The sequence below is a fragment of the Geotrypetes seraphini genome, chromosome 10, assembly GCF_902459505.1.
Source record: "Geotrypetes seraphini chromosome 10, aGeoSer1.1, whole genome shotgun sequence".
Lineage (NCBI taxonomy): Eukaryota > Metazoa > Chordata > Amphibia > Gymnophiona > Dermophiidae > Geotrypetes > Geotrypetes seraphini.
In genome coordinates this window covers 112,853,169-112,873,237 of record NC_047093.1, presented here as the reverse complement: position 1 = coordinate 112,873,237, position 20,069 = coordinate 112,853,169, and positions in this window count along the sequence as shown.

Genomic DNA, 20,069 nt, shown 5'->3' with positions numbered 1-20,069 from the left:
GGGGATCATAATCGAAAGAGAAAAACGTCCAAAAACCGGCCTAAGTCGGCACTTGGACGAACATTTCCCAAATACATCCAAGTGCCGATAATAAAAATGGGTTTTGAACGTATTTCTAAATGACCTAGGCTTTCATAGTGCCGCTGAACGACCAAAGCTAAACAGGGCGTTTCAGGAGGAGTGTCAAGAGCGGGAGTTGGGCGGGACGTGGGCCAGTTTAGACTTAGTCATACAGCATGTATAACCGAAAGTTATACAGTCCAGGATCGACAGAACTTGGATGTTGTGACTTAGACCATTTAAAACATGGTCTAAGTCACAAAAACCCACCTAAAGTCACCAGATAAGCACTGCAAACACATAAAACAGACCCCCACACACTACCCCAGTGATCACCGACCCCCCCCCTAAAAATATTAATCACACTTTTAAAATTCAGCCTCCAGACCATCATCACCTGGCCGCCTGGCATAGGAAAGCCTAGTCGTCCAGCACAGAGGCGGCTTAAGCCGTCTTGAGGGTGGGTTAGGACCCATGGAGAGGAGGACCCATGCCCATAAGCTCCTGTAATCACTGCATTGATACTTAAACATGTTCACTCCCCTATATGCCCCCTAAACCCTTTTGTACTGGCATATAAGTGGCTCCTGCAGCCATAAGGGCTATTGGGGTGGTAGAAAAGTAGGTCTAGGGGATTCTGGAGGTGGTTTGGGAGCTCACCATGACCTATAAGGGAGTTGTAGTGAGATGATAACATGGCACCCTTTTTGTGAAGTTCACAGCAGTGTCCTGTAAGGTACCCCACTATTTAGGTGCCATGTCTGGGTGTTCAGTTTATCCCTTTGCAGACCCCTCCCATGTCCAACAGGGCTTGTTCTAGGCGTTTTTCACTTGGACAAAAAGTTGGACGGAAATGTGGTATAAAGATGGACGATTTAGTGGCTTGGACGATTAGATCGGCAGGACGTATTTTGGATGTATTTTTCGAAAATGTGTCCTGGCTGTTTTTTACTTTGGACGACTTGCGACTTAGATGCAAACGGACTTAGTCGTCCCTTTCGATTATGCCCCTTCAAGTGTTTTGGGCTTTCTGTGGTTCTAACGCCCTGGAGGACTGAAGAAAGACTGAGCCCGAAGCTCCCGCCTCTTCCTTCTGTGCCACACAGCATGTAAAACATGGACACTCCTCAGCTGGTAAATCTGCACAAAAATAAATGCATGAATTAGGGCTAGATTGTCCTGGGGAATACATTGCACATGATCCCTAGGCAAAATGAGGGGTTTTGAGGCAGAAAAAAAGCACCTGAATAAAAAAAAGTTGCTAAAAATCCAAGATGGTTGCCCCCAGAAAATTCATGCAAAAAACAGCAAAAATAACCCCCAAATAAGAAAAAGCAGAGCAGAACACACCTTCTGAGTTTGTTGCAAAATAAAAAACTGAAAAAGGAGATGTTCTTCAGTGCTAAAGGGGAGGAGCTGGAAGTTTTGAGTTATACCCTGGTGCAACTTTGCGACTAAGAGGAAGGAACAGGTTCAGTACAGAATCCTATTTCTTTGCAACAAAAGTGAAGTTCAGAGGGATAGTATATAGTAAACAGCCTCTCTCAGTCTTGGCACACTTTTCAACTTTATCAGGGAAGAAGTAAAAACAAAGAATTGGTGGGGTCAAGCTGCACCGCCAGAGGCATTACATCTGGGAACCAGTTTTCTTAGTGCAAAGCACCACAAAGCTCTGAAATACAGGAAAAAAGTAGGTGAAGATGCCAGAGTCCTCCTGGTATCTTTGGGAGGTATGCATGCCTATTCCTCACTTCTACAATGTTGATCTTTTTGCCAAGGTTCTCCTCTACCTTCTTCCAGCATATCTGCTAGTTTTGCTCATCGGTCAAGTTCACATTGACCTTGTGTGCATTTCTTGGGTGGTGTGGACAATTATCTGAGACAGTCTAACACAATTTTTTTAAAGTATCACTTCCGATTGCTCCTTATTGTTTCATTCTAGTGTGGCCTCATTTTGCTTGAAACCAGCTTCCGTTCACAGTTCTCTTAAAAAGGGGGGGGATATAAGTGGGTGGGAAGGTGGGATAAATGGAGGGCTGTACTTGATTTAACTAATACTGGGATCGGATTGAGAGGCCCCTTGATCCTTGGTTGGTCATGTTGGGATGTTTATAATGTTATACTATGGTGGATCTGGTAAATTCTACTGGTCTGGATATGGTACAGGGTCTAGAAGGATCACTAACACCGAGTGTTGTGATACTTCTGGCAGATTGGCCTTTGTATTTTGCTTTCAAACTGTGTAAATCATCAATAAAACTCAATAAATCAATAAACATCAATAAATCATAAACTATCACTTCCAGCATTCTAAAGGGCATGCTAGAAAAGAAAATTAATTACTGGGTCAGACCAATGATCCATCAAGCCCAGTAGCCCATCCTCAAGGTGGCCAATCCAGGTCACTAGTACCTGGCAAAAACCCAAAGAATAGCAAAATTCCATGCTACTGATCCAGGGCAAACAGTGGCTTCCCCCACGTCTTTCTCAATAATAGCCTATGGACTTTTCCTCCAGGAAATTGTCAAAACATTTCTTAAAACCAGCTATGCTATCCCCTCTTACCACAACCTTTGGCAACACATTCCAGAGCTTATCTATTCTCTGAGTAAAATTATCATTTCCTCCTATTGGTTTTAAAAATATTTCCCTGTAACTTCATTGAGTGTCCCCTAGCTTTTGTAATTTTTGACGGATTGAAAAATCAATTTGTATCCATTTTACTCCACCAAGGATTTTGTAGACTTCAATCATATCTTCCCTCAGCCGTCTCTTTTCCAAGCTGAAGAACCCTATCCTTTTTAGTCTTTCCTAATACAAGAGGAGCTCCATCCCCTTTATCATCTTGGTCATTCTTATTTGAACCTTTTCTAGTGTTGCGGTATCTTTCTTGAGATAAGGAGACCAGAACTGAATGCAATACTCCAGGTAAGGTCGCATCCTCAACCTGATGTACTCCCAATACACTTCCACATAAACCTGGCTAAACTTAACAAGCCAATGTAAATTTGAAAGTTCGCTGTAATGTTGCTGACTGTATACAGTCTCTTCCCTTGTAAACCGCTTACATAGAAACATAGAAGATGACGGCAGAAAGGGGCCATGGCCCATCAAGTCTGCCCACTCTAATGACCCACCCCCCATGACATTACCCCCCTAGAGTTCCCACATGTATATCCCATTTCCTTTTAAAGTCTGGCATGCTGCTGGCCTCAATCACCTGAAGTGGAAGTTCATTCCAATGATCAACCACCCTTTCAGTGAAGAAATACTTCCCGGTGTCGCCATGAAATTTCCCACCCCTGATTTTCAGCGGATGCCCTCTTGTGGCTGAGGGACCTTTAAGAAAGAAGATATCCTCTTCTACCTCGATATGGCCTGTGATATATTTAAACGTTTCAATCATGTCTCCTTTCTCTCTACGTTCCTCGAGTGAGTACTGAGAGTTGAGTCGGTTCAACGAATGGTCACCAGGATGGTCTCGGGGCTCAAAGATCTCCCGTATGAGGAACGGCTGAAAAGATTACATCACCGGTCTGTAGTTCGCAGCCTCTGCCCTGCATCCCTTTTTGTGGAGAGGGATGACATTAGCTGTTTTCCAGTCCAGGGGGACTATTCCCGTACTCATGGAAAGATTGAAGAGCACAGATAACGGCTCTGTCAGGACATCACACAGCTCTCTAAGCACCCTGGGGTGTAGATTGTCCGGTCCCATGGCTTTGTGCACTTTGAGTCTTGAAAGTTCGCAGTAGATGCTGCTGGGTGTAAACTCGAAATTCCTGAACGGGTCTTCTGAGTTTTGCTTTGCTTGCAACTGTGGACCGGACCCCGGTGCCTCGCAGGTAAAGACTGAGCAGAAGTATTCATTTAGTAGTTCTGCTTTATCAGAATCCAATTCTGCATAATTCACGTCTGCTTTCCTAAGGCGTACTATCCCATCTGTGTTCCTTTTTCTATCACTGATGTACCTGAAGAAGGATTTTTTCCCCTTTCTTAATGTCATTCGCTAGATTCTCTTCTATTCGAAGCTTGGCCTCTCTGACTGCCGTTTTGACAGCTTTAGACCTGGCCAGATAGTCTTCTTTTTTTTGCATCTCATTTACCTGATTGTTTGTAGGAAATAAATGCTTTTTTCTTCTTTTTAACGAGGTCCGAGATTTCTGTAGTGAACCACTGGGGTTTATTGTTTCTCCGTCGATTGCTTACCGTTTTTATATAGCGGTTTGTTGCTTCGTGTAGGATAGATTTCAGGGTTGACCACATAGTCGCTACATTATCTGTTTGTGGTATGGCGGTATATTGTTTTGTGTGTCCAATTCCTTTTAGTTAAAGTAACATTATAATACTGTTATTTTACCCCTTTAGTGTTCAATAACATATAATTTAACGATGTTTGTTATATTTTGTTAATCGCTTAGTTTGTAATAAGCGATACATCAAATAAAATTAAACTTGAAACTATAGGAAAATAAAGTTATTATTATTATCATGGAGCGATACAGAAGCATTATAACATTCTTAGTCTTGTTAACCATCCCTTTCTTAATAATTCTTAGCATCTTGTTTGCTTTTTGGGCCATCGCCACACACTGGGTGGAAGGTTTCATTGTTTTGCCTGCAATGATACCCAGATCTTTTTCTTGGTCACTAAGGTATAATCAAGAACTGTATTACAACCAGAACGAAAGAAGTTATCCTGCCGTTGTATCGGGCGATGGTATGTCCGCATCTGGAGTACTGCGTCCAATATTGGTCGCCGTACCTTAAGAAGGATATGGCGATACTCGAGAGGTATAAGAGGAGAGTGACGCATTTATAAAAGGTATGGAAAACCTTTCATACACTGATAGATTGGAGAAACTGGGGCTCTTTTCCCTGGAAAAGAAGAGAATTAGAGGGGATATGATAGAGACTTACAAGATCATGAAGGGCATAGAGAAAGTGGAGAGGGACAGATTCTTCAAACTTTCGAAAACTACAAGAACAAGAGGGCATTCGGCAAAGTTGAAAGGGGACAGATTCAAAACCAATGCTAGGAAGTTTTTCTTCACCCAACGGGCGGTGGATACCTGGAATGCGCTACCAGAGGGCGTGATAGGACAGAGTATGGTATTAGGGTTCAAGAAGAGATTGGACAATTTTCTGGAGGAAAAGGGGATAGAGGGGTATAGATAAGAGGACTACTACACGGGTCCTGGACCTGTTGGGCCGCCACGCGAGCAGTCTGCTGGGCACGATGGACCTCTGGTCTGACCCAGCAGAGGCACTTCTTATGTTCTAGCATCCGGTAACTATGATTCGGGTTATTCTTCCCAATGTGCATCACTTTGCATTTGTCCACATTAAATTTCACCTGCCACTTGGATGCCCAGTCTTCCAATTTCCTAAGGTCTGCCTGCAATTTTTCACAATCTGCATGCGTTTTAAGAATTTTGAACAGTTTAGTGTCATCTGCAAATTTAATCATCTCACTCGTCATTCCAATTAGCAGTTTATTTATAAATAAGTTAAATAGAACCGGTCCCAGTACAAATCAATGCGGCATTCCATTGTTCACTCTCCTCCATTGAGAAAAATTAACATTTGACCCTACCCTTTGTTTTCTATCTGATAACCAATTCCTAATCCACAACTGAACTTTGCAACCTATCCTATGACTCTTTAATTTTCTCAGGAGCCTCTCATGAGGAACTTTGTAAAATGTTTTCTGAACATCTAGATACACTACATCAACTGGCTCACCTTTATCCACATGTTTATTCACACCTTCAAAGAAGTCAAGCAAATTGGTGAGACAAGATCTCCCTTGGCTGAACCCATGCTGACTCTGTCTCATTAAATCATGTTTGTCTACATGTTCCACAATTTTATTTTTTATAATTGTTTCCACCATTTTACCCAGCACTGAAATCAGGTTTACCAGTCTGTAATTTCCCAGATCTCCCCTGGAACAATTTTTAAAAATCGGTGTAATATTGGCCGCCCATGTGCCTAAGGCCACGCCCACAGGAGGGGCCTAAGGCAACTGGGCCAATTCCAGTTGGTCCAGGCGCCTAAGGCCCTTCCTGTGGGCGGACCTTGAGGTGCCTGGGCCAATCAGGCCCTAAAGCCCGCCATTCTGAGGATGGCGGGCCTGCCAGATGGGCTTGGGACCCATCTGTCCGGCCAACTTTTAAGGTAAGGGGGTGTCGGGGATGGGGGGTGGTGTCGCAGGGTAGGCTGGGGGTCTCACAGGTCGACGGATGGGGGGTGTTTGGCGGGCCGATTGGGGGGCAGTCGTGGGGGGGGGGGCTGCATCAGGGCATAAAGGCCTGGAATCCCTCCTGCCTGTAGGGGTGTAGGGGAGGTTTCCGGGGCAGGAGAGCTTGGGCTCCCTTCTGCCCCGATCAAGTCAGGGGGTGATGAATCATGGCAGGAGAGAATGGCTCTCTCTCCTGCTGTGATGGCGATTACCCCTCTACCCAAAATGCCACAAACCGCGGCAGGAGAGATTGGGCATCTCTCCTGCCGTAGGTTGTGGCAGTTCAGGTAGAGGGGTGATCGCCATCGTGGCAGGGGAGATGAACCATCTCTCCTGCTGCGATGGTTGTGGTGGGGGATGGGTAGGTTGCCGGTCTGCTGAGCTGATCGCGGCAGCCGCCATCAGCTCAGTGGCCCCTTTTTCAACACTTATATCTGTTTTGACTTGGTCTAAGTCAAAACGTATAAGTGCCGACTAGGCAACCTGCCTAACCTTTTGGTTATACCTACTGTACGCCTATGTCTAGGTCGACCCACTTACCGCCCTTTCCCCTCCTCTAAAAACCTCTCTTTTCGCTCTTTGCGTTTAGAGGCAGGGGAAAGGCCTAAGCTGGTTTTAGATATGTCTAAAACCAGCTTTGGTGATGGGTACTTGGACGATCAGGTTTTCTGATCATCCAAGTACCCATTTAGGCCACTTTTTAGACATTTTTTTTCTTTATGAGCCCCTAAGGCTATTCTAGCAGTTTTACCCAGCCAAAGAAATTTTGTAAGAATGCCATTTAATTTTTTATAAAAGGAACTTTGGAAATAAACTCTCATTTGGTAACAAACCATCATTTTAAAAAAAAAAAATTATTTATTCATTTTATAACTTACATCAAGTACATTAACATTGGTATTAACATTTTATCATAGATATATCACTTGAAATTCTACAATTAATCTTATCAAATTAAATTTATCCCCTTCCCTCCCATCCTTTTATATTTCATAAAAAAACATTTTCCAATAATAAGTACCCCCCTCCCAATTACCATTTGTACTAATCAGGGAAGAAAATATATACTTATTCTTTACAATAATCTGATAATGGCCTCCACACATCCTGAATTTATTAAAGTTCCCTTTTTGAATGGCTAATTCTATAAATATGGCATACTGAATTCCACCAAAAAACTAAAGTTCAATCTATTCCAACTTTTCCAATTAAGTGTTATTTGTTGTATGGCAACTCCTGTCAAAATGAGCAATAATTTATTATTTGTAGAGGATATTTGACTCATAGCTCTCATCCCCATGCCAAATAATATTGTATCATAGGATAATGCCACATGATTTTCTAATAAACAATTTATTTGACTCCAGATAGGACTGAGCACCCCTCCTGCACACAACTTTTTACTGCCAGGGGTGGGCCATGCCGGGAGGGGGCGAGGGTGAGGGAGGGCCGTGCTGGTCGGGGTGGGGGGCACGCATGCATGCAGCATTTAAAAAAAAAAAATGCTGATGGCAGGAGGGATTTGGTATCCCTCCTGCTTTTTTCTCCGGTGGGGGGGCGCGGCAGAGCAGGGCAGGCAGGAGAGATTGGAGCCTTGTGGGGGTGTCGGGCAGATCTCTCTTGCCTGCTTCCGGACTCTCCTACTCTCTGCCGCTGTTCTCCGCAGTGCAGGCCTGCTTTAAAACCAGGGGCTTGCACTGTGGGGAACGGCGGCAGAGAGCAGGAGAGTCTGGCGAGCAGGGAAGAGAGATCTGAGCTGGGCTGAGCCCTGACAGCAGTGACAGGAGGCTGCTTCTCCTGACACTACTATCAAGGTGTGCGCATGAGCGGGGATTGCATGGGTGGGGATGAGCGTGGGTAGGGGGCTTGATAACAATCGTCCCCTTTTGCATGCAGGCCTTTACTGAATCAGTTGGCCGGCATGCAAACAGAAACGGATCGTGCACAGTTTGGAGGTTTAGTGAATCCTGGCCTCTGTCTACTTTTGTTAGGTATCGCTTGGAAGTTTCAGTATCATATGCTAAGTTTTTGATTGCATTCTGAGCTTTTAAATAGTCCTTTGCTGGAGTCTGATTTTCACCTGTGCTTTTCCAATTTCCTATTCAGCAGTATCATACACCAGCTCTTTGTCTTCTTCAATCTACTCTACTAATCAATCAATTTCAGTCAATTCTTTGCACAGCTGCTCATTATTGCGACATAAAACTGCCAACTGATTACTTACATCCATCTTGCTATCTTACAGCTGCAAGACACAATACTCTAAGTCATGGTTTTTCTACTGTTGTTCTTCGATTGGTTACACGTCACTAGTTGTACCGTAAGAGCGGGCTTCCCGGGCACTGCTGTTCCTCCTCCCAGCCACAGTTAACAAAACTCAACTTCCCTTCACCCCCAGTGAGCACCAAACAATTAACAGCTGGTACCGGCAGAGAAAGCGCTCCAGCGAATCATAACCTGTGCTTCTAGTCTAAGCTCGCAGACATCGCTATTATAAAGAAGCGACCAGTACGGACTCTAGCTCACATTTGGGGTCTTTAATTTTCAGCCCATTATGTCATCCAGCTCTCTCTTCTTTCAAGCAATTGTGGTACTTGCTGCAGAAAAGTGAAAGATTAACAATCCAGGGAAGCCGAACAGCACTGCAGCTTCTCGAGGCCAGGCAGGGAATCTCCATAGTTTCCTTTTGCGCTATCAGAAACTTCTTCAACTCTCCAGCGCAATGTTATCCAATGAACAACAGTTAAACTGTAGAGTTCCTCCCCTTCAAGTTTGAATCTCTTTCTCCATTGGCTCACACCAAAATCAACACAAATTTCCCCACAACAGTTTTGCTGCAAATCCAAAGAGGAAACCATGCTCAAGTACAATTCATGTATAATTAACAAGGAACCCCCTCATGTACAGACTACACAACAGCCAAAAAAACCCCAAAAAACAAAGTTAAAATAAAATCCAAAGCTACAGCACTGGCGATCCTTTGCAGGCTGCTTTGAAGGTGAGTCCGGAAGCCGGAGGATGCTAGAAAGAAGGCAGGCCCTGGTGTAAAGAAGGGGGAAAACATACAGGCCTTTTGGGGGGAGGGCGGTGGTGGGCCCTAGTATAGAAGTACATGGAGGGAGGGAATTAGGGGTCCAAACAGACGTGCATATGCTGGACTGAGGGGGGGGGGAGGAGAAGAAATAATGGGCTAGATTCACTAACCTCAATTGTGTGGCCGATCCCTGCAGGCCCGATGAATTCCCAAAACAAAAACATTTAAATGAGGGCGATCGGAGGAACGCCACCCCTCTGACCGCATAGATTGATAGTGTGCATTTGAACTGCAACTTTAAAAAAAAAAATTTAATTTGTTTAACTTGTTTTAAACCCATGGGTTAAACCCACGGGCTCACAGTGCGGGGAAGGGCAGGAGAGATTCGGGGCAGAGCAGGGTGGTGATTCGGAGCAGGAGGCAGGAGAGATTCAGGGCAGAGCAGGGCGGTGATTCGGGGCAGAGCAGGGTGGAGATTTGGGGCGGCAGGCAGGAGAGATTCGGGGCAGAGAGATAAATATTGTTGGGGCAGCAGAGAGCAGGGTATGCAGAGAGCAGGGCGGCAATGGAGCTGGAGAGTCGGAAAAGACATTTGTGACTGGTCCCCAGCAGTCGCTTCTTGTGTTGATCGGCCAGCCCAGATTTCATTACTGAAATCGGGTCCCTGTCTACTTTGCATGCCGTTCCCCTCATTTGCATGCACAGATCGGAATTGGATCGGCAGAGAGGTAAGTGAATCAGGCTGGAGTAAAATCAGATCGCAAAGGGGTCGCAAACCAATTGGTACACGATCGGTTTGCTTAGTGAATCTAGCCCAATGAGTCTAAAAACAGAGGAGAGGGAGAGAGATGATGGACAATGGGATGGAGGAAGGGAAGGAACAGAAAGGGAGAGAAGTTGGACACAAAGGATGGTGTGAACATAAGAGTTGCCTCCGCTGGGTAAGACCAGAGGTCCATCGCGCCCAGCAGCCTGCACCCGCAGCGGCCCATCAGGTCCACGACCTGCTAAGTGTCCCTGCCTTTCCCATACCTATCTCTATGTCTATCTGTACCCCTCAATCCCCTTATCCTGTAGGTATTTATCCAAACCTTCTTTGAACCCCTGTAGCGTGCCCTGCCCTACTACATCCTCTGGGAGCGCGTTTCATGTGTCCACCACCCTCTGAGTAAAGAAGAACTTCCTAGCATTTGTTCTAAACCTGTCCCCTTTCAATTTCTCCGAGTGCCCCCTTGTATTTGTGGCTCCCTTCAGTTTGAAGAATCTGTCCCTGTCTACCTTCTCTATGCCTTTCAGGATTTTGAAGGTTTCTATCATGTCTCCTCTAAGTCTCCACTTTTCCAGGGAGAAGAGCCCCAGCTTTTCTAACCTGTCAGTGTATGAAAGGTTTTCCATACCTCTTACCAATTTAGTTGCTCTTCTCTGGATTTCCTCGGTTCACGGAAGTTTCGCCCCCCACATTTCGCCCCCAGCAATTCGCCCCTCACATTTCGCCCCCCACATTTCGCCCCCAGGTATTTTTCGCCCCCACACATTTCGCCCCCACACATTTCGCCCCCCGGATGTTTCGCCCCCACACATTTCGCCCCCGCACATTTCGCCCCCGCACATTTCGCCCCTGCCTTTGAGGGGAAAAAGAAATCCGTCTCGGAGCGCGCCTGACTCGGAGCGCGCCTGACTTTTCTTTTTCAGGCGCTGCCGATGTGGAGCGTACGCCGCGCGCCTCCGACGAGCCGCAGGTCCGCCGAAAGGGAACATGAGCTTAGTTGCTGCCGTCTCACCTGTTTCACTGCCTGGGCCCCTCCGCGATCCCCGGTGGGGTGGGGGCTTTCTTGTGTGCTTTGCCTGCCATGGACGGCGGTGCGGGAGGGAGTGGGTGTTGTCATGGACGGCGGTGCTGCCAGCCCACAGCCAGCACCGGCTCCTTTCAAGCAGCTGAAGCAATGGCCAAAAGGCCACTTGGACGGCGGTGCGGGAGGGAGTGGGTGTTGTCATGGACGGCGGTGCTGCCAGCCCACAGCCAGCACCGGCTCCTTTCAAGCAGCTGAAGCAATGGCCAAAAGGCCACTTGGACGGCGGTGCGGGAGGGAGTGGGTGTTGTCATGGACGGCGGTGCTGCCAGCCCACAGCCAGCACCGGCTCCTTTCAAGCAGCTGAAGCAATGGCCAAAAGGCCACTTGGCCACCGCTACCCCCAAAGCCAGAGAGGAGGAGAAGAAAACGCACCTCCTTCCTGCCCTTTTCACCTGGGCTGCGAAGTGAATGAAGTTAGGGTCAGAAAAGCCAAGACTTCCCCAGATTTAAGAGCGAAAAGTTAGGGGAGGAGACGGGGAAAACCAAAGCGACTTTTCTTTGGAAACATTTCGTGAGGGTCTATGTGGAAAACGAAGTGAGCGGCGGTGCCCCCCCCCCCCTCTCCCTCCTCCAACTCTGGCATTGGGACATGAGCTGTCAAGAGAAAGAGGCCTCGGGGGTCAAATCACAGAACCCGGGCCAACTTTAGGCCCGGAGCGAAGGCTAAGAGTTGTTCCCACGGGAGGAAGGACAGACTTGGAAGAGGAGAGAGAGAAGCCTGAAACCCTCCCCGTCACTCCAGCTCACCTCGATCCCAATCCAACCGACAACTGCTCCGAACAGCTCATGAAGTCCACGTCGGACTTGGGCTAAAAGCTCCCATTAACCCCCCCCATGGCCCCGTCTCCCCCGACCCCTGCCAGGGCTGGCCGAAAGCAGCCTGTTTACGGCACTGCCTCTGCTCACAGGCTGCCACTACTGCTTCGGGTAAGTGAGATTGTCAGGATCGGCGGCCGCTGCTGCTTCAGAGTGCTGGAACCATAAGTGGGGAGGGGAGGAGAGAAAGTGACCCATACCAGAAAAGAGGGTGGGAAGGAACAGATGCTGGACCTACAATTGGGGGTGGGGTAGGGGAAAGATAAAGAGAGGAAAAGAATGACTCAGACCAGAAAGGGGAGGTGGGAAGGGATACAAAGTTAGAGTGAGAGAGAGAGAACGGAGGAACGCTCAGGGGCGAAATGTGCAGTACACATAATCCAACGCTCAGGGGCGAAATGTGCGGGGGCGAAATGTGCGGGGGCGAAATGTGCGGGGGCGAAACATCCGGGGGGCGAAATGTGCGGGGGCGAAATGTGTGGGGGCGAAACATCCGGGGGGCGAAATGTGCGGGGGCGAAATGTGAGGGGCGAATTGCTGGGGGCGAAATGTGGGGGGCGAACCTTCCGGATCCCGCCGTTCATGGGTTACCTTGTCGAAGGTTTTTTGGAAGTCAAGGTAAATGATGTCAATGGATTCCCCTTTGTCCATCTGGCTGTTTATCCCTTCGAAGAAGTGCAGTAAGTTCGTAAGGCACGATCTTCCTTTGCAGAAGCCGTGCTGGCTCACACTCAGCTGTCCATTGCTTTCCATGTGCTTGCAGATGCTGTCCTTGACCAGTGATTCCATCATCTTTCCCGGAACCGAGGTCAAGCTCACTGGCATGTAGTTTCCCGGGTCTCCCCTTGATCCCTTCTTGAAGATAGGTGTGACATTCGCTATTTTCCAGTCCTCCGGGATCTCCCCAGTTTTTAAGGATAGGTTATAGATTTGCTGGAACGTAACCGCTATTTCGTTCCTCAGTTCTTTTAGCATCCTTGGGTGGATTCCGTCTGGGCCTGGTGATTTGTCACTCTTTAATCTGTCTATCTGTCAGAGGATATCTTCTTGGCTTACCTCTATTCACTCTAGCTTTTCGTCCTGATTTCCTCGGGTTCTGGAACATTGGATGTGTCCTCGCTTGTGAAGACCGACGAGAAGAACTTGTTTAACCTTTCGGCTACCTCTTTTCCCTCTCTCACCACTCCCTTCATATTTCCATCATCCAAAGGTACCACTTCCTCCCTTGCCGGTTGCTTCCCCTTCACGTACTTGAAGAATGGTTTGAAGTTTCCCGCTTCCCTTGCCAGCCTCTCCTCATATTCTCTTTTTGCTTCCCTAACCACCCGGTGACATTCCTTTTGATGTTTTTTGTGTTCCTTCTGGTTGCCCTCAGTTGGGTCCTTTTTCCAATTTTTGAACGATATTTTCTTGTCTTTTATCGCCTTTTTCATTGCGTTTGTTATCCACACCGGGTCTTTTGTTCAATTCTTTTTGCATCCCTTCCTAAACCTGGGGACGTACAGGTTTTGTGCTTTGTGCACCGTGTCCTTGAGTAGGGACCAGGCTTTCTCTATGGTCTCCATCTTCCCTGAGCTGCTTCTGAGTTTCTTTCCCACCATTTTTCTCATAGCATCGTAGTTCCCTTTTCTGAAATTTAGCGCTGTCGTTGTGGTTCTCTTCACCTTTGATGTTCCTACTTCTAGTTTGTACTGGATCATATTGTGATCGCTGTTTCCCAGTGGCACTAATAGAGGGGGGATAGAGATAATGGAAAGGAGGGTAGTTGAGAAAGGGAGAGATAGTGGACCCTGAGGTAGTGGGGAAGGAGAGAAAGATGCTGGATGAAAGGGTAGTTGAGAAAAGGCGAGATGGTGGACCTGGGGATGGTGGGGTCCATCGCTGCAGCTGTGGTGATGGAGACGAATAAAACAAAAGATGACAGACCTCCGGGGGAGAGAAGGGAAACTATAAATGTCTATTATTCTTTTAAGATCTAAACTGTCTATAGAAGGGAACCTACAATTCAGCTTTTCTCCCCAAAACTATCAAAGCTCAGAGCAAAATAATGTTTACATACCCAAAGATACGTCTTCTACTCTCAGAATGAGAATGTCAGCTTCCCTCTTTCTTTCCTCTCAGAAAGAATATTAAATTCAGAAAAGAAAAATACAATAGAAATAGATCCTGGTATAGATGTTGGATTTTTTAGTTAGACAGAAGAGGCAAGGGAGGTGTCTTTTCAACCAATGATAAACAACAAGGAACCATTATTGGTTGAAAAGACACCTCTCTTGCCTCTTCTGTTTGACTGTCTTTACTCGAAGGCGAGGTGTTCTTCTGCTTTCTTGTTTATTGGATTTTCTAGTTAACCACAAAATGACAAATACCTAATTCAGCTTCCTTCTAATTGTTTGGCTTATTAATTTAAGTTGGCCATTATAGCTTGTCAAAACAAAATCCCACAGCTTTGTGAAGAGAAACGAGTGCAATAGGAAGGAGGAGGGAGCTAGCCAGAAGAAGGTAAACACCCGCAGGAGGGAGGCACAAACTTGGGACACAGAATGGAGGGACGGAAGGAGGGAGAGATTGGAAACGCATAAGGACACAGAAAATAGGGAGGGAACACAAACTTTGGACAAAGGATGGAAGGAAGGAAGGCGGGAGGGTGCATGAACTTGGGACATAGGATGGAAGAACGGAGGGAGTGAGGGAAAGATGCTGAGGTGGGGGAGGAAATAGAAAAGGAGAATTGTTGGGCATGGGTGTCAGAGTGAGAGGGAAAGAGAAATGATGCACATAAAGAAAGAGGACAATTGTTTGGGCATAGGGCGAGAGAGAGAATTATTGGATACTAGTCTTTAAGCCCGTTACATTAACGGGTGCTAGAATAGATGTGTCTGTCTGTCTGTGTTTCTTTATCTCTTTCTCCTTGGCCGCTGTCTGTATCCTTCTGTCTCCCCCTCCCCCCCGAGCAAAGCTGTCTGCCCCCTGCACCCACCTCCCCCCCAAATGTCTCTTCATGGCCCTCTTCTGTCTTCCCCCCCAGAGCAAAGCTGTCTGTCCCCAGCACACCTCCTCCCAAAGCAGCCCCCTTTCCCTATCTCTCCATGGCCCCTTCTGTCTCCCCCCAGCACACCCCTCCCCCCAAAGCAGCTCCCTATCCCTCCATGGCCCCTCTGTCTTCCCCCCCCCAGAGCAAAGCTGTTTGCCCCAAACACACCCCTCCCCCCAAAACAGCTCCCTTTCCCTCTCCCGCTGATTCTGGCCCCCTTTCTCTGTCTGTCTTTCTGTCCCTCTCCCTGCCCCTGTGTCTTTCTTTCTGTCTCCCTCTCTCCTGCTGTCTGTCTGTCATTTTTCCCCATTTCCCTGTGCAGCAGCATTTCCATCCCACTTCCCTATGCAGCAGCAACAGCATTTCACTCCTATCCCCCCCTTTCCTATGTAGAAGCAGTATCAGCATTTTCCCCCCCTCCCCCTTTCCCTGCTCCGTTCGGCCCCTCCCCCTTCTTTTACTGCCGTTCCTGACCCTCCCACCGCCGACAAACCTCGGGACTCCAGCCGCGTAGGCAGCACTTTAAACACGCTGCTTCGCGGCCTTCTACTGGCAATTTCCTCTGCCGCGGCTATCTCCGATGATGTCATCAGAGACGCGGCAGAGGAAATCGGCAGAGAAGGGCGCGAAGCAGCATGTTTATAGTGCTGCCTACGCCGCTGAAGCCGGGAGGCGACGGAGAGGGCAGGGGGTGCTAGCGGCAGGCAGCCGCCGCTCCGCAGGTGGAGAGCAGGGAAGGGCGCGCATGCACACTTGTCTTGCCTCGCGTGAGGCCAGACCGTAAGCCGCGCATGCGCACTTCCTAGCTACAGCTCACGGAAAACGGACGCATGCATAGGAAGTGCGCATGCGCGGCTTACCATTTTATTATATTAGATGGTAGGAGAGGAATGAGATAGAGATGCATGGGGAAAAGAGAGATGAGAGGGAGAAAGTTTGGATTTTGAGCCAATCAGGGCTTTTGAGCCCTCCCACTGCATCCCAAGAAGCAATGGAAGGGGGAAGCCCCATCATTGCAGCACACAGCCCTGTAGGCAGGAGGGAGTGAGCCTGCCATTTGATCTTCCAAAGGTACGGGGGGGGGAGATGTGGGAGGGGGTTGTAGGGATGTTGTAGGGATGTGGAGCGGGCAGAGACTTTGAGGGAGGTACTGTGAGGGGGATGTGGGTGATGTCAGGATGTGAGGGGGGATGTCAGGGATATTAGGGGAAGGGGTATAGGGTTCTGTGGCTCAGCTGATCCTGACAGGGGGAATCCCCATCAGCTGAGCCACCAGGAATCCCCGAAACCGGCTCAGCTTATGGGGATTCCTTCTGCTGCAATCAGCTGATGGGAAACCTAAGGGTGTTTTCACTCTTTGGATGGTGGGAGGGGGTTGTTACCACTGGGGGAGTAAGGGGGGGAGTCATACCTAAAATCCTCCAGTGGTCTTCTTTTCAATTTGTACACCTTTGTGGAACTTATACACAACTCAACCAAGTCTAACTGCCTGAGTCTAAGTTCCTTCTAGGAAAGTTTTGATTATGGATGGGGTACATCCAGATTGAAGCCCACCGGTATCCAGCCCATAACATACCTCTCAACCTGTCCATTTGCTCTCTTGACGCACAGCAGCTTAGAAGTGCTGCTGCAGACCAGAAAGTTGGTTTTGATTATTGGCACTTAGATGCCCAAGTGCTGACTTAAGAACATAAGAACCTAAGCAGTGCCTCTGCTGGGTTAGACCAGAGGTCCATCACACCCAGCAGTCCGCTCACGCGGCGACCCATCAGGTCCAGGACCTGTATAGTAATCCTCTATCTATACCCTTCTCCTTCAGGAAATTATCTAATCCCTTCTTGAACCCCAAAACCATACTCTGTCCTACCACACCCTCTGGAAGCACATTCCAGGTGTCCACCATCCTTTCAAGCCACTGAACTCAATATGGTGAAGAAGAACTTCCTGGCATTGGTTCTGAATCTGTCCCCTCTTAATTTTTCCAAATGTCCTCTCGTTCTTGTAGTTTTCGAACGTTTGATGAATCAGTCCCTCTCCACTTTCTACATGCCCTATATGATCTTGTAAGTCTCTATCATGTCCCCTCTAAGTCTTCGCTTCTCCAGGGAAAAGAGCCCCAGTTTCTCTAATCTTTCAGCATATGAAAGGTTTTCCATACCTTTTATCAACCGTGTCGTTCTTTTCTGAACCCTCTCGAGTATCGCCATATCCTTCTTAAGGTATGGTGACCAATATTGGACGCAGTACTCCAGATGCGGGCGCATGATCGCCCGATACAACAGCAGGATAACTTCTTTTGTTCTGGTTGTAATATCTTTCTTGACAGTACCCAGCATTCTATTCACCTTCTTAGAGGCCGCTGCGCACTGTGCCGACGGCTTCATTGTGTTGTCCACTATTACCCGCAATTCCTTTTCTTGGGTACTTTCACCTATTACCAGCCCTCCCATCGTATAGCTGTACTTCGGGTTTCTGTTTCCTACATGCAAGACTTTACATTTCTCTACATTAAACTTCATCTGCCATCTCGTCGCCCACTCTCCTAGTTTGTTCAGGTCCCTTTGTAAATCTTTGCAGTCCTCTTTAGTTCTAACTCCACTAAATAGTTTGGTGTTGTCTGCAAATTTTATTACTTCGCACTTCGTCCCTGTTTCTAGATCATTTATAAATACATTGAACAGCAGCGGTCCGAGTACTGACCCCTGCGGAACACCACTCGTGATCCTCCTCCAGTCAGAGTAGTGGCCTTTCACTCCTACCCTTTGCTTTCTATCCGCCAACCAATTTTTGATCCATCTATGTATATCTCCTTCCACCCCATGGTTCTTCAGTTTCCGTAGTAGGCATTCATGGGGTACCTTGTCAAAGGCTTTTTGGAAATCTAAGTATACGATGTCTATGGGGTCCCCTTTGTCCATCTGTTTGTTAATTCCTTCGAAGAAGTGCAATAAGTTCGTTAGGCATGATCTTCCCTTGCAGAAGCCATGTTGGCTTGTTTTCATCAGTTTATTCCTTTCTAGATGCTCGTCGATGCTGTCCTTTATCAGCGCTTCCGCCATCTTCCCCAGAACCAAAGTCAAACTTACCGGTCTGTAGTTCCCCGGGTCACCTCTCGATCCTTTTTTAAAGATGGGCATAACATTAGCTATCTTCCAATCCTCCGGGATCACGCCTGTTTTCAGGGATAGATTACAAACCTGCTATAATAGTTCTGCTATATCCTCCTTTAGTTCTTTCAATACCCTAGGGTGGATTTCGTCTGGGCCCGGAGATTTGTCAGTTTTTAATCTATCGCCTTGTCTACGTCTTCAAGGCTTATCTCCATGGATGTTAATTTTTCTGCTTGATCTCTTTTGAAGATATTTTCAGGTTCCGGCACGTTGGTTGTGTCCTCTTTTGTAAATACTGACGAAAAGAACATGTTTGATGCTTCCTGTGCTCTTTCCAGTTCTCCCCGGTTTTGTTCTTTTTCCATTTCCGGAATGAATGTTTCTCGTCTCCTATCGCTTTCTTCACTTCTTTAGTTATCCACGCCGGGTCTTTTGTTCGGCTCTTTTTGCATCCTTTTCTAAATCTGAGGATATACAGATTTTGCACCTCGCTCACCATGTCCTTGAATCAAGACCAGGCTTGCACTACATTCTGCGATTTCTCCTTACTATTACTCTCATCGCTTCGTAGATTCCTTTCTTGAAGTTAAAAGTTGTCGCTGTGGTTCTCTTCCCCTTCGATATTCCTACTTCAACTTTGAACTTGATCATATTCTGATCGCTGTTTCCCAACAGCCCCACTACTTCCACTTCTTTTGCAGGTCCTCTTAGCCCATTGAGGATTAGATCCAAAGTGGAATTCCCTCTCGTCGGTTCTCTGACTAGCTGCTCCATGAAGCAGTCCTGTATAGCTTCCAGGAATCCGGTCTCCCTAGTGCATTTTGAGTTTCCAAGACTCCAGTCTATCCTAGGATAGTTGAAGTCTCTCATAACAATTGTGTTACCACTTTTGCATTCTCGCTTCACCTCGGCTTTCATTTCTTCATCGTTTGTTTTGGTTTGCCCAGGTGGACAATAGTACAGGCCCATCTTTATCTCGGGCCCATTCCTTCCCGGTATTTTAACCCATAGTGATTCCAATTTGTTGGTCGTCGCTGCTGTGTCCGCTCTGGTCGAGTGTATGTTATTTTTTTATGTATAGGGCTATTCCTCCTTTCTGACCTGACCTGTCTTTGCGATAGAGTTTGTACCCCGGCAGTGCTATGCCCCATTTGTTTTCTTCATTCCACCATGTTTCAGAGACCCCAATGATGTCTAGGTTCTCTTTTGTGGCCAAGACTTCTAGTTCTCCCATTTTGTTCCTTAGGCTCCTTGTATTAGTATACTTGCAATTTAAGTCTTGGTATTTTTTTGCCTTCATTTTCTTTTCCTGTGCTATGATCTTCCTATCATCTTCTTCTTGATCTGTCAACTCTTGTTTTTTGCCCGTTGTGTCTTCCCAGCATTTTTCCCACTCAGTATCCTCTCAGGATACCTTCTTCCAAATCGTCGACATTTGGTCGACTGTCGGCTTTCCCCTTCTTCTTAGTTTAAAGCCTGCTCTATTCCTCTCCTGACGTTGTTTGCAAAAAGTCTAGTTCCTGCTGCGCTCAGGTGCAGTCCATCTCTCCTGAAGAGCTTGCTCTTGTCTCAAAACGTTGTCCAGGTCCTCACGAAGTGGAACCCCTCGTCCTCACACCATCTCCTCAGCCATGCATTTATTGACTGTAGTTCCGTCTGCCTCTTCACATCTGCCCTTGGTACTGGTAGGATCTCTGAAAACGCTATCTTCTGAGTCCTCAAATTCAACTTCCGTCCCAGAATCTTGAACTGTTCGATCAGTGCATTTCTACTTAGGCTGGTTTTTTGAACGTTTTAAACTTTTGATTATGAGCCCCATAAGGTAGATCTTTTATTTAGTTGGCTTAAGCTATAGTTGCTGTACACTGCCTTGGGTGAATTTCTTTATAAACTGGTTAATAAATCCTAATTAATAAATATT